General features: G+C 46.5%; 1 pseudogene; it reads right to left on the reverse strand.

Moving 5' to 3' along the window:
• Positions 1–6,008: 6,008 nt before the first annotated feature.
• LOC111525318 lies at positions 6,009–6,971 on the reverse strand (annotated as a pseudogene).
• Between the last annotated feature and the right edge of the window lie 6,076 nt (positions 6,972–13,047).

Here is a 13,047-nt window from a genome sequence, read left to right on the forward strand (position 1 = left end):
GCAGAGAGGGACCCTTTGGGGACAGTGGGTGATAGTGCTAAGATTGGGTTCTGGTTTTCAGGAGTTATCTAAAGTTGAGTTCGCAAAGAAGAAGCAAAGGGCACTTTCTCATGGATGAATGGAAATCGCCTTCTTCTATGGACAGAAGGCGATGAGTCAGGAATCGTTGGACTGGGTCACCAAAAGCCTGGGTCCTGATCCAGGGTGCTTGTCCCCAAAGGGGCCCCGCATCCTTGATTAAGAAGAAAGAGTGAGACCACTGTAAGGCGCAATAGTCAAGGATCGGGGGCAGAGGGGGTCTTTGAATCTGAAGCCCACCAGGGGCTGACTGTCCAGCTTTGTTGTGAGCAGGAGCCCCTGTGAAGAGCTGCCCAGGCTAGTTCCTTCCACAGTGACTCAAAGACAGCAGTGCCTGATCTGCCGCCGACTGGCTGGGAGACTGAGATCTGTCGCAGGCCAACTAGTGCATGTGACCCAGGGCCAGATAAATCCCCAAAAGATCCCTGGCAACCTTTGCTTGAGCAGGCTGGAGGCCAGGAGCTGAGACTCCCCATTTCCCATTTCTGTTTACCTTCTCCCCAGCTGGGAACAAAGGACAAGAATTTGGGAGTGACAGGCATGTGGCCACACACTCAAATGCACCTGTTTATACCTGTTTGTTTACTGTTTGAGCAGATTCTTGCTTTGCAATAACTAAGCTTATCTCCTTGTCTTAAGGAAATTCTTAAGAGTGTCATTATAATATAGTAAAATTTAAATGTGTCTTGAATGATGAAACACTAACTAAAGTGTTATACTACTCTAAATGTAGAAATGCACATTTACAAGTAAGACTATTATCCTCTCCCGGCATTTTCATCTTAACATTCAGTCTGGTGGCAACACTCAAAAACTTCATAAAAGATCACAGTCTAGCACTTAAGTTCTACAGATAATGTTGAAATCTTGCACAAGATTTAGGAATCTCAGGCAATGACATGCCATAACATTGCTATTAGGAAACGTGTAATATACTCTTCTGTTACTATCAGTGGAAAGTCAAAAACACAAACAAACCCTACTGATAAGAGCTGTGTGAGTTAAGGAATTGTAGAGCTGCAAGTGACCTTCGAAATCCTAGAGCCTCACCCATTTTTACGTTCTTATAATCATGACGTAAAATATCACACTTTCACTGCAGAAAATTTGGAAACATACAGAAGATGTTTAAAATTAGGAAGAAAAGGCAGGGTGCGGTGGCTCATGCCTGTAATCCCAACACTTTCGGAGGCTGAGGCGGGCGGATCATGAGGTCAAGAGATCAAGACCATCCTGGTCAACATGGTGAAACTCTGTCTCTACTAAAAATACAAAAAATTAGCTGGGCATGGTGGTGAATGCCACTGCACTCCAGCCTAGCGACAGAGTGAGACTCGGTCTCAAAAAACAAAAACAAAAACAAATCAGGAAGGAAAAAGTCACCCACAATTGTATCACCTAGAAGAGGCCACCATTTTTTTTTTTTTTTTTTGAGACAGAGTCTCACTCTGTCGCCCAGGCTGGAGTGCAGTGGCCTGATCTCAGCTCACTGCAAACTCCGCCTCCTGGGTCTACACCACTCTCCTGCCTCAGCCTCCCGAGTAGCTGGGACTACAGGCGCCCGCCACCTCGCCCGGCTAGTTTTTTTTTTTTTGTATTTTTTAGTAGAGACGGGGTTTCACCATGTTAGCCAGGATGGTCTCGATCTCCTGACCATGTGATCCACCCACCTCGGCCTCCCAAAGTGCTGGGATTACAGGCTTGAGCCACCGCGCCCGGCCGAGGCCACCATTTTTTAACACTTTGCCATATTTCCTTTCAGACATGTAAAATTTTTGATATATTTATTTTTTTCTTTTCCTTGCTACAAAAAATTGAGATCATACAGTTTGTATCCTTCACCTTTACTTAATATTATATGGTGATAATTTTGCTTTTTATTAAAAACTTTTTGAATATGGAATTTTTATTGATTACATAAAATGTGACAGTATGGCATAGAGTCATAAAATATTTGTAACCATCATCATATTATTGCAAGTGTAATTGCTTTTAAAGATACTACTATAGATGTGCTAAGGGAAATACTTTTGTGCATAAATGTTTGTCCCAGTTTTAAATTGTTTCTGTAGAAATTGTTGCCAAATTATGTTCCAGCCAGGTGCAGTGGCTCACATCTGTAATCCCAGTACTTTGGGAGGCCGAGGTGGGTGGATCACTTGAGGTCAGGAGTTCAAGACCAGCCTGGCCAACATGGTGAAACCCCGTTTCTACTAAAAATACAAAAAATTAGCTGGGCATGGTGGCGCATGCCTGTAATCCCAGCTACTCAGGAGGCTGAGGCAGGAGAATCACTTGAACCCGGGAGGCAGAGGTTGCAGTAAGCAGAGATCTCACCATTGCACTCTAGCCTAGGCAACAGAGGGAGACTCCATCTCAAAAAACAAAACCAAACAAAAAAACAAAAAATTTTGTTCCAGAAAAGTTATAACCATTTTTATCAGCAACATGAGGGTGTCTATTTCAGTGTAACCTTTCTAGAATCAGAGTATCACTTCTTTTTTTTTTTTTCTGAGACAGAGTCTGGCTCTGTTGCCCAGGCTGGAATGCAGTGGCGCAATCTTGGCTCACTGCAAGCTCCACCTACCGGGTTCAAGCAGTTCTCTGTCTCAGCCTCCTGAGTAGCTGGGATTACAGGTGCCCGCCACCACACCCAGCTAATTTTTTGTATTTTTAGTAGAGATTGGGCTTCACCATCTTGGCCAGGCCGGTCTTGAACTCCTGACCTCAGGATCCACCGGCCTCAGCCTCCCAAAGTGCTGGGATTACAGGGGTGAGCCATCACGCCTGGCCGAGTATTACTATTTTTAATAATGGTAATGGGTAATAGAAAATAATATTATTTTAGGAAACAATTCTAAAGCTTCATTTTCAGGAGACTGAGATTTTAGAAGCTACTACTTTAATTCCTTTTTTTTTTTTTTTTTTTTGAGACGAAGTCTAGCTCTGTCCCCCAGGCTGGAGCGCAGTGGCCGGATCTCAGCTCACTGCAAGCTCCGCCTCCCGGGTTTATGCCATTCTCCTGCTTCAGCCTCCCAAGTAGCTGGGACTACAGGTGCCCGCCACCTCGCCCGGCTAGTTTTTTGTATTTTTTAGTAGAGACGGGGTTTCACCGTGTTAGCCAGGATGGTCTCAATCTCCTGACCTTGTGATCTGCCCGTCTCGGCCTCCCAAAGTGCTGGGATTACAGGCTTGAGCCACCGCGCCCGGCCTACTACTTTAATTCTTATGACATAGAGCCCGATTAGCCACAAAATAAGTGTTATGAAAATGCTACTACTATTCTTTGAAGGCTGTTTATAGTTCGTAGATGTTGAGAATACGGTGAAATGGTAAACTATGCATAGCCTTCCTTAGCTTACAGCGTTCTAGAGTTTTGGGCTGAGGAGCTGGTCACCACTGGGTATCTAGAGCAACTGATTGTTTGGACTTCTGGGTTGCTCTAGATCCAGGAGGGGCCTGGATCTCAGCACACTGTGTCAGGCAGGAGAGGAAAAAAACGTGTCTGTTTGCTCCTAAGCTCATGGGTCGAAGATTCGCCCCACAGGCTTCAATTTCCCTGCACTTACTTTTCTCTGACTTACTTTGGGTTTCTCAAGTTTAGGGGTCAGGGGTCCTGTGAGGTGGGTGCTGTTTGGGATGCCACATGGAGCTGGCAAGGTCCACAGACAGCTGGTCTCTGCAGTGGCAGCAGGGTGGAGCAAGCGTCCAAGGGTGTCCAAAGATTTGGAGTGGTACTTAAGAGGTGTCTACATGAGCAGCAAGGTAAGTAGACATAACTGGGCCTTCAATACAGAAGTTGATGCAAACACATCTGCAAGTGCACCCGATTCAAGTCACTGCACAGTAACCCCTCCAGGGGAATGTCAAATTCTGTACCATTTTCAATGTCTGGCTGACACATTGCTCTAGTCCAGTGGTTCTAGAACTTTTTGAGCTTAGGATCCCTTTACACTCTTAAAAATTATTGAGAACTTCAGTCAAATTCTTGTGTGTGAAGTGAGGGACAGAAAGGGGGTATATCTACATATCTGTATCTATCTATCAGTATTCATCATATTAAAAATTAAAACGGAGAAAATGAAAGAATATTTATACATGGAAAAATGGCCATTATAAACCAATTACATGTTAACACAAATAATGTGTTTTGTGCAAAATAACTATATTTCCCAAAATAAAAGTTAGTGGCATCTGTGGCATTGGTTTACATTTTGCAAATCTCTTGAATATCTGGTTTGATAGCAGATACTGGAATTCTTTTATTTTTTTCTTTTTTTTTTTTAGACATTGTCTTGGTCTGTCACCCAGGCTGGAGTGCAGTGATGCGACCTCTGCTTCCCGGGTTCATGCAATTCTCATGCCTCAGCCTTCCGAGTAGTTGGGATTTATAGGCGTGCGCCACCATGCTCGGCTAATTTTTTGCATTTTTCATAGAGACGGGGTTTCACCATGTTGGTCAGGCTGCTCTTGAACTCCTGACCTCGAGTGGTCCGCCCACCTCAGCCTCCCAAAGTGCTGAGATTACAGGCATGAGCCATCGCATCCGGTCGCAGATGGTGGAATTTTTATTTCTGCTTCCACATTTGCCTTGTTATGATGTTTTGTTTGAAGTTGATGGAGAAAGTCCAGCACCCCCCATGTATACGATTGAAAAGGGGGACTTCGTGGTGCCCCTGAAGTCCACAAGACCACACTTTGAGAACTGCTGCTCAAATCTAAGTTGCAAGTTTCTCAATTATATGAACAATACTCTAGCAGAAACCAGTACTGTATGCGCTCAACAGACTAAATTGTTTGGAAAAGCGTTTCCTAGGAGTTGCTATAAACCAAATGACTCATTTAAACGTTTTTATTACTTTGACAAATACTTCAGCTCTACAGCCTGTTCCTGTTTTAAACCAACTTGCCTCATTACACAGCGGTGGTCTCCACAGCTTTGGCCACCAGGTGGCTCCCACCCCCATCCTTTTCTAGAAGGATCCATTCAGGACGCTTCATTCCTTGATGGAGCCCTAGCCGCTCAGGGAACTCAGGGAAACTTTATTTTGTTCAACATAAGAGACAGTTGTGGGAGGCCAAGGCAGGCGGATCACCTGAGGTCAGGAGTTCGAGACCAGCCTGGCCAATGTGCAAAACTCCGTCTCTACCAAAAATACAAAAATTAGCCGAGCATAATGGTGAGCACCTGTAATCCCAGCTACTTGGGAGGCTGAGGCAGGAGAGTTGCTTGAACCCCGAAGGTAGAGGTTGCAGTGAGCCAAGATCATGCCACTGCACTCCAGCCTGGGCGACAGAGCAAGTCTCCATCTTAAGAAAAAAAAAAGAGAGAGAGAAAAGAGTCAGTTGTCAGTTGGGTAAGGGGAGGATTATTTCGAGGAAAAGGGAAGTTAAGAAAGAATAGAACTGGCCGGGCGCGGTGGCTCATGCCTGTAATCCCAGCACTTTGGGAGGCCGAGGCGGGTGGATCACGAGGTCAGGAGTTCGAGACCAGCACGGCCAAGATGGTGAAAGCCCGTCTCTACTAAAAATACAAAAATTAGCCAGGCATGGTGGCAGGCACCTGTAATCCCAGCTGCTCGGGAGGCTGAGGTTGCAGTGAGTCAATCAGACTATTACGTTCAGCAATCAACAGCATGGGTGCAAAAAAAAAAAAAAAGCTACATTAAAACCCTTTGTTGGAACGCTTTACACTTTACACAGAACAGAAACTAAAATAACCTGTTATACAATTAGTCACAAACACAGTCCTCAAGTTTTTTGCCCATACACATGAGTATTTGTCTAAAACATGTCTTCTTTGTAGCCGCGAGGCCCTGCCACCACTCTGCTTGGCTGAGTTCACGAATCTGTTGTAACCTGTAGCTTCCCTGTCACTTCTCTCCTACTAAGCTTTGTTTCCTTATTAAACTATTCTGCCACAGCCACAGCTAACTGCTACTACTGGAACCGCCATACCCACCTGAAGAGTACAATTTTTCTTGGTTTCATGGTTTGGCAAAGTATTGGCCTTCACCACAATAGGGGCCAGAGCTTCTGCTGCCAAAGTTTCCTCCCTTCATGGGTCCAAAATGTGAAGACTGATTGTTGTAATTGCCAAAATCATTGTAGCTCCCACCTCCTCCAAAATTGCTTCCATCATTACCAAAGCCATTATAGCCATCCCCACTGCCACCATATCCACCACCATCACAGCTGCCACCAAATCCACCACAACCACTGAAGTTTCCTTCACCACCAAAGTTGTCATTCCCACCAAAACCACCTCCATGACCACCACTAAAGTTTCCAGAACTACTTCGACCTTTTTGGCTGGATGAAGCACTCGCCGTCTTTTGCTTTGACAAGGCTTCCTAACTTCACAGTTGTGGACATTCACAGTATGACATTTCTGAATGACAGTCTTATCCACGGAGTCATAGTCATCAAAGGTTATAAAGGCAAAGCCCCTTTTTCTTGCCACTGCCTCGGTCAGTCGTGATTTCGATCACTTCCATTTTCCATACTGCTCCAAATAATCTCTGAAGGGATGTTCTTCAGTGTCTTCTTTAATGCCACCAACAAATGTCTTTTTCACAGTTAAGTGGGCACCTGCTCTTTGAGAATCTTGAGACAGCTCTCTTTGGTTCCACAGCGCTTCCATCCACCTTGTGTGTCCTCGCATTCGTGGCTGCATCCACCTCCTCCACAGTGGCATATGTCACAAACCCAAAGCCCCTGGAGCGCTTGGTGTTTAGATCTCTGATGACCACACAGTCAGGGAGCGTCCCCCATTGCTCAAAACAGCTCCTCACGCTCTCATCGCTTGTTTCAAAGAGGAGCTCCCTCAGCTGTTGGGGCTCTTTAGGGGACGCTGACTTAGACACGAAGGCAGGGAGAAGAGAGGCTTTCATGACGCTTCTTCAGCGGGGTCACAGGCAGAAAGATAAAGTTTTTTTGGTGGGGGGCAGGGTTTCGCTCTTATTGCCCAGGCTGGAGTGCAATGGCCACGATCTCGGCTCACTGCAATCTCTGCCTCCTGTGTTCAAGCGATTCTCTTGCCTCAACCTCCTGAGTAGCTGGGACTACAGGCATGCACCACCATGCCTGGCTAATTTTGTATTTTTCGTAGAGACAGGGTTTCTCCATATTGGTCAGCCTGGTCTTGAACTCCCGACCTCAGGTGATGCACCCGCCTTAGCCTCCCAAAGTGCTGGGATTACAGGCGTGAGCCACTGTGCCAGGCCGAATTTTTTTTTTAAGAGATGGTGACTTGCTATGCTGCCCAGACTGGAGTGCAGTGGTTATTCATAAGTGCAACCATAGCTTACTACAGACTTGAACTCCTGGGTTCAAGTCATCCTCCTGCCTCAGCCTCTCAACTAGCTACAGGTGCACGACACCTTACCTAGCTAAGGAACTTTTATTAAAATATTCCAGAAAAATCACTTCTCAGGTATATTCCACTGAAGCTGCTTTACACCTTACCCCATGTTCCCGTATTCTGAAATGTAGATCTCTTATTCTATATGACCCTTCGGAATTATTTAAGTGAGTTAAACATTGACTTAAAAAGGATAATTGTCGTGGCTGGGTGAGGTAGCTTATGCCTGTAATCCCAGTGCTTTGGGAGGCTCACCCCAGTGAGACCAGGAGTTCGAGAGCAGCCTGAGCAACACAGTGAGATCCTGACTCTTCCAAAAAATAAAAGAGAGAAATTTGTAATGGAATTTTTTTTTTTTTTGAGACAGAATCTTCCTCTGTCACCCATGGTGGAGTGCAATGGCACGATCTAGGCTCACTGCAACCTCTGCCTCCTGGGTTCAAGCAATTCTCCTGCCTCAGCCTCCCAAGTAGCTGGAATTACAGGTGCACACCACCACACCTGGCTATTTTTGTTGTTCTTGTTTGTATTTTTAGTAGAGATGTAGTTTCACCATGTTAGTCAGGCTGGTTTTGAACTCCTGACCTTGTGATCCGGCTGCCTCAGTCTTCCAAAGTGCTGGGATTACAGGCGTGAGCCACTGCACCTGGACAGAATCTTTTTTATTGTGGTAAAAAAAAACCATAAAATTTACCATCTTAACCTTTTTGTTTGTTTGTTTGTTTTGTTTTGTTTTGAGACGGAGTCTTGCTCTGTCGCCCAGGCTGCAGTGCAGTGGCAGGATCTCGGCTCACTGCAACCTCTGTCTTCCGGGTTCACACCATTCTCCAGCCTCAGCCTCCAGAGTAGCAGGGACTACAGGCTCCTGCCACTACACCCAGCCAATTTTTTATATTTTTAGTAGATATGTGGTTTCACTGTGTTAACCAGGATGGTCTCAATCTCCTGACCTCGTGATCCACCTGCCTTGGCCTCAAAATGTGCTGGGATTACAGGCGTAAGCCACTGCGCCCAGCCCATCTTAACCATTTTTAAGTGCACAGTTCAGTAGGGTTAGGTATATTTACATTGTTGTGCAACCAATCTCCAGAACTTTTTCATCTTGCAAAACTGAAGCTGAACCCATTAAACAACTCCTCTTCCCCACCCTCTCCCCAGCCCCTGGTAAGCAGTCTTATTGGTTTGTTTGCTTTGAATGAAGACTGTCTGCTTTCTGTTTCTACGTTTTGTCTTTTTGATTTTGACTAACTTAAGGACCTCATATAAGTGGAATCATGTATGTTTGTGTTTTTGTGAGTGGTTTATGTCACTTAGCATAATGTCCTTCAGTGTCATCTATGTGTAGCATGAGACAGGATGTCTTTTTTTAAGTATTCCATTGCATGTATAGACCACATTTTGTCCACTCGTCTGTCAATGGAAATTTGGGTTGTTTTCACTTCTTGGCTGCTATAAACATGGGCATGCGAATGTCTCTTCAAGAGTATCATGGAATCCTATAACAAAAAACCTTGAGAGCTAGAATAGCCTTCAAGTCACAGTAATTTGGTCCTACTCTGCCCTTTTACAGATGAGCACACTGAGGTGGGACCAGTTATGTGACTTACCCACAGTAAAATGATTTGGTGATAAAAATCACTAACACTTTTTCAAAAAATTAAAAAAAAAATTTTTTTTTTGAGACAGAGTCTCGCACTATCACCTGGGTGGAGTGCAGTGGCGCAATCTCAGCCCACCGCAACCTCTGCCTCCCAGGTTCAAGCAATTCTCCTTGCCTCAGCCTCCCAAGTAGCTGGGATGACAGGTGCCTGCCACCAAGCCTGGCTAATTTTTTTTGTATTTTTTAGTAGAGACGGGGTTTCACCATATTGGTCAGGCTGGTCTTGAACTCCTAACCTCGTGATCCACCTGCCTCGGCCTCCTAAAGTGCCGGGATTACAGGTGTGAGCCACTGTGCCCGGTCATCACTAACACTTTAAAAGGATACAGTGAGCCAGACGCTTGGCTGAGTACATGACCTGTAGTATGTTAGTTAGCCCTCACCAATAAAACCTCTGAAATAGATACTAGTACCATCTCCATTTTAAAGATAACAAAACTGAAGTGCAAAGAGATTAAGATTATATATATATATACACACATACACACACACATACACACACACATATATATATTCGAGATAAGGTCTTGCTCTGTTGCCCGGGTTGGAGTGCAGTGGCGCGATCTTGGCTCACTGCAATCTCCGTCTCCCGGGTTCAAGTGATTCTCTGTCTCAGCCTCCCGAGTAGCTGGGATTACAGGCAAGCACCACCATGCTGGGCTAATTTTTGTATTTTTAGTACAGACGATGTTTCATCATGTTGGCCAGGCTGGTCTCGAACTCCTGACCTCGTGATCCACCCACCTTGGCCTCCCAAAGTGCTGGGATTACCGGAGTGAGCCATCGCACTCAGCCAAAACTATATTTAATAAGGGCTGGGACCTCTTCTCTGACCCAGGGTGGAGGAGCAATTAACAATGATTAATTTTCATTCATGTATTCAGATAACATTTCTCAAGTGCCTACCATGGCCACACTGTACTAGACCCTGGACGTATGTAAACAGAACTGCATGTTTGTCCCCAAAGAGCTGACAGCGTAGGAGGAGACACTGGCCTGTCCACAATTTCAATGCAAGGTGATTAGTGCTGTACTAGTGTTTTGCAGGTGCTGCCACTGGGCACACAGGAGGGGGACTTCTGAGGGATGGATGGATGAGGAGGCTTCATCTCCAAGACAGCCCTTGAGCTGCATGTCTACGTGCATGCAGGCGTTTTCAAGCTGAAAAAGTGGAGGGAACAGTATTTGAGGTAAAGGAAACGTATGCAAAACGTGTGCAGAGAAATGGGAGTCTGAAGGATTGCTGAATTATTTTGGTAGGCTACAGCACAGGTGTGTGGGAGAGGGCAGGCGATGCAAGCCAGGGAAGGCGACTCCCTGTGGTGGGGCCTCTAAGATGTCTCAAGCACTTGGCCTATATTGTTCATTTAATTCTCATAATGCTTCTGTTATCTTCTCTCTCTCTCTCTTTCTCTGAGACAGGGTCTTGCTCTGTCACCCGGCGAGAGTGAAGTGGCACGATCATAGCTCACTGCAGCCCTGAAATCCTGGGCTCAAGCAATCCTCCTGCTTCAGCCCCCTAGTAGCTGGGACCACAGGTGTGTGTCACCCGCCCAGCTAATTGTGTAATTTTTGTTATAGACAGTTGCAGGGCAGGGAGGGGGTCCGGGGACGGGGGTCTCGCCCAGGCTGGTCTTGAACTCCTGGGCTATGGCAAAAATCCTCCTGTCTCGGCCTCCCAAAGCACTGAGATTGCAGGTGCTAGCCACCAAGCCCTGCCCGTTGTCCATTTTACATCAGAAACACTGCGCCTCCGGTAAAGAAAAACACCCAAGGTCACACAGCTGCAGATAGACCGGGAATCTGAGCTGCAGACGCCACCGAGGTGAGGCACTTGTAGCGGGATCGCGGGGCACCAACACGGGCCCGAGGACTTGCGCCCTGACTTCTGAGGCACTGGAACCCCATGGAAGGCGTCTATCGGGACTGATTTGCCCCAGTTGAGACTGTTTCCTGAAGGAATGCAAAGGAGTTCAGCTCAGGGCAACAGTCCCAAGAAGGGACACAGCTGGGACTGTGGAGGAGGAGGCAGCCGTAGGCCCAGGAGCAAGTGCCCGCCGGCCCAGCAGCCCCGCGCCGTGGAGACCCCAGTGCTCCTTCCTGGGGTTTCTCCTGTTGTGCCTTCTGGAAGGAGGTGAAAATACGAGGCACCAAACAAGGACACGCAGTGGTTTGCGAGCCTGCCTGAGTCCCCAGTTCCCAGGGTCCCAAGGACACCAGGGATGTGGCAGAGCTTGTGTCTGCCCCCGGCTCCGCCTGGGTGTCCCTCCAGTTCCTGTCCTTGCTGAGCTGTGACCGGAGCCAAAGGATATGTTTTTTTTTTTTCTCAGCGGGAAGCTGGTGGCTGCATCACATGATGGTAGTTGATTCTTTACCTGGTATTTGGGTAGATTGAAGAAAAAATATGTTTGTGTCCAACTAATTATTGACTTTGTGTGTCCTTCCCAAAGCAAGGTGGTGTTTATTTTGAAAAGACACTCCATGCTACTATGAGATAAGATTTAAGATCAAAGGGTTCCCAGGGAGAAAATAAATGGCCTCAGCCTACAGGCTAAACTGCCTTTAAAATTCAGAGCCTGCTAACCAAACACCAGCCATGGGCTTCTCTGGGCAACATGCGAGATCCCAGGAAGACAAGACCGGAAGGCTGACCTTGGCCCACGTCCCATGGCTCCCAGCGCGTGCAGCCAGTCCAGGGCGAGGCCCTCCTCTTCATCTGCAGGAACCTGCCTCCGGGTCCGGAAACGCAGTAGTGGCATTTGCTCTCAGCCTCTCTGTTTTTTTTGGTGGTGTGTGGTGTGTGTGTGTGTGTTTTGTTTTTGTTTTTGTTTTGAGATGGAGACCTTGCTCTGTCACCCAGACTGGAGTGCAGTGGCGCAATCTCAGCTCACCGCAACCTCCACCTCCCAGGTTCAAGCAATTCTCTTGCCTCAGCCTCCCAAGTAGCTGGGATTACAGGCGCCCGCCACCACGCCCGGCTAGTTTTTTTTTTTTTTAGTAGAAATGGGGTTTTGCCATGTTGGTCTGGCTGGTCTTGGACTCCTGACCTCAAGTGATCCACCTGCCTTAGCCTCCCAAAGTGCTGGGATTACAGGCATGATCCACCACACCTGGCCATCTTCGGACACCTGTTTACTGAGGATTATTATTATGTATAACATAGCACTGGGCACTGCGTGATGGGAAGGGTGAGGAGAAAACAAACGTCTGGAACATACAGGCCTGGCTCAAAGAGCATGGAGAGGAACACTGAATTCAACAGAAACTATGGGTGCCTGCCATGCGCTCGGCACTGGGGAGTTGATGAGAAGTAAGACATTTCAGTTAACAAAGATCACAAAACACAAACATCAGACATCAATCTTAGATCTAATATAAAAGCAAAAGCCAAAAATCTTCTAGAAGAAAACACAAGAGAATTTCTTCATCATCTTAGGGTAGGAAAAGATTTCTTAACAAGAACACAAAAGCATTCACTATAAAAGAGAAAAATGGGCCAGGCGCAGTGGCTTACGCCTGTAATCCCATCACTTTAGGAGGCCAAGGCAGGCAGATCACGTGGTCAGGAGATCCAGAGCATCCTGGTCAACATGGTGAAACCCTGTCTCTACTAAAATACAAAAAATTAGCTGGGTTTGGTGGTGCACGCTTATAGTCCCAGCTACTTATGAGGTTGAGGCAGGGGAATCACTTGAACCTGGGGTGGCAGATGTTGCAGTGAGCCAAGATCGCACCATTGCACTCCAGCCTGGCGACAGAGCAAGACTCCGTCTCAAAAAAAAATAAAAGAGAAAAATAGCCGGGCGTGGTGGCTCAAGCCTGTAATCCCAGCACTTTGGGAGGCCGAGACGGGTGGATCACGAGGTCAGGAGATCAAGACCATCCTGGCTAACACGGTGAAATCCCATCTCTACTAAAAAATACAAAAAAAAAAAAAAAAAAACTA

The sequence above is a fragment of the Piliocolobus tephrosceles genome, chromosome X (assembly GCF_002776525.5).
Source record: "Piliocolobus tephrosceles isolate RC106 chromosome X, ASM277652v3, whole genome shotgun sequence".
Lineage (NCBI taxonomy): Eukaryota > Metazoa > Chordata > Mammalia > Primates > Cercopithecidae > Piliocolobus > Piliocolobus tephrosceles.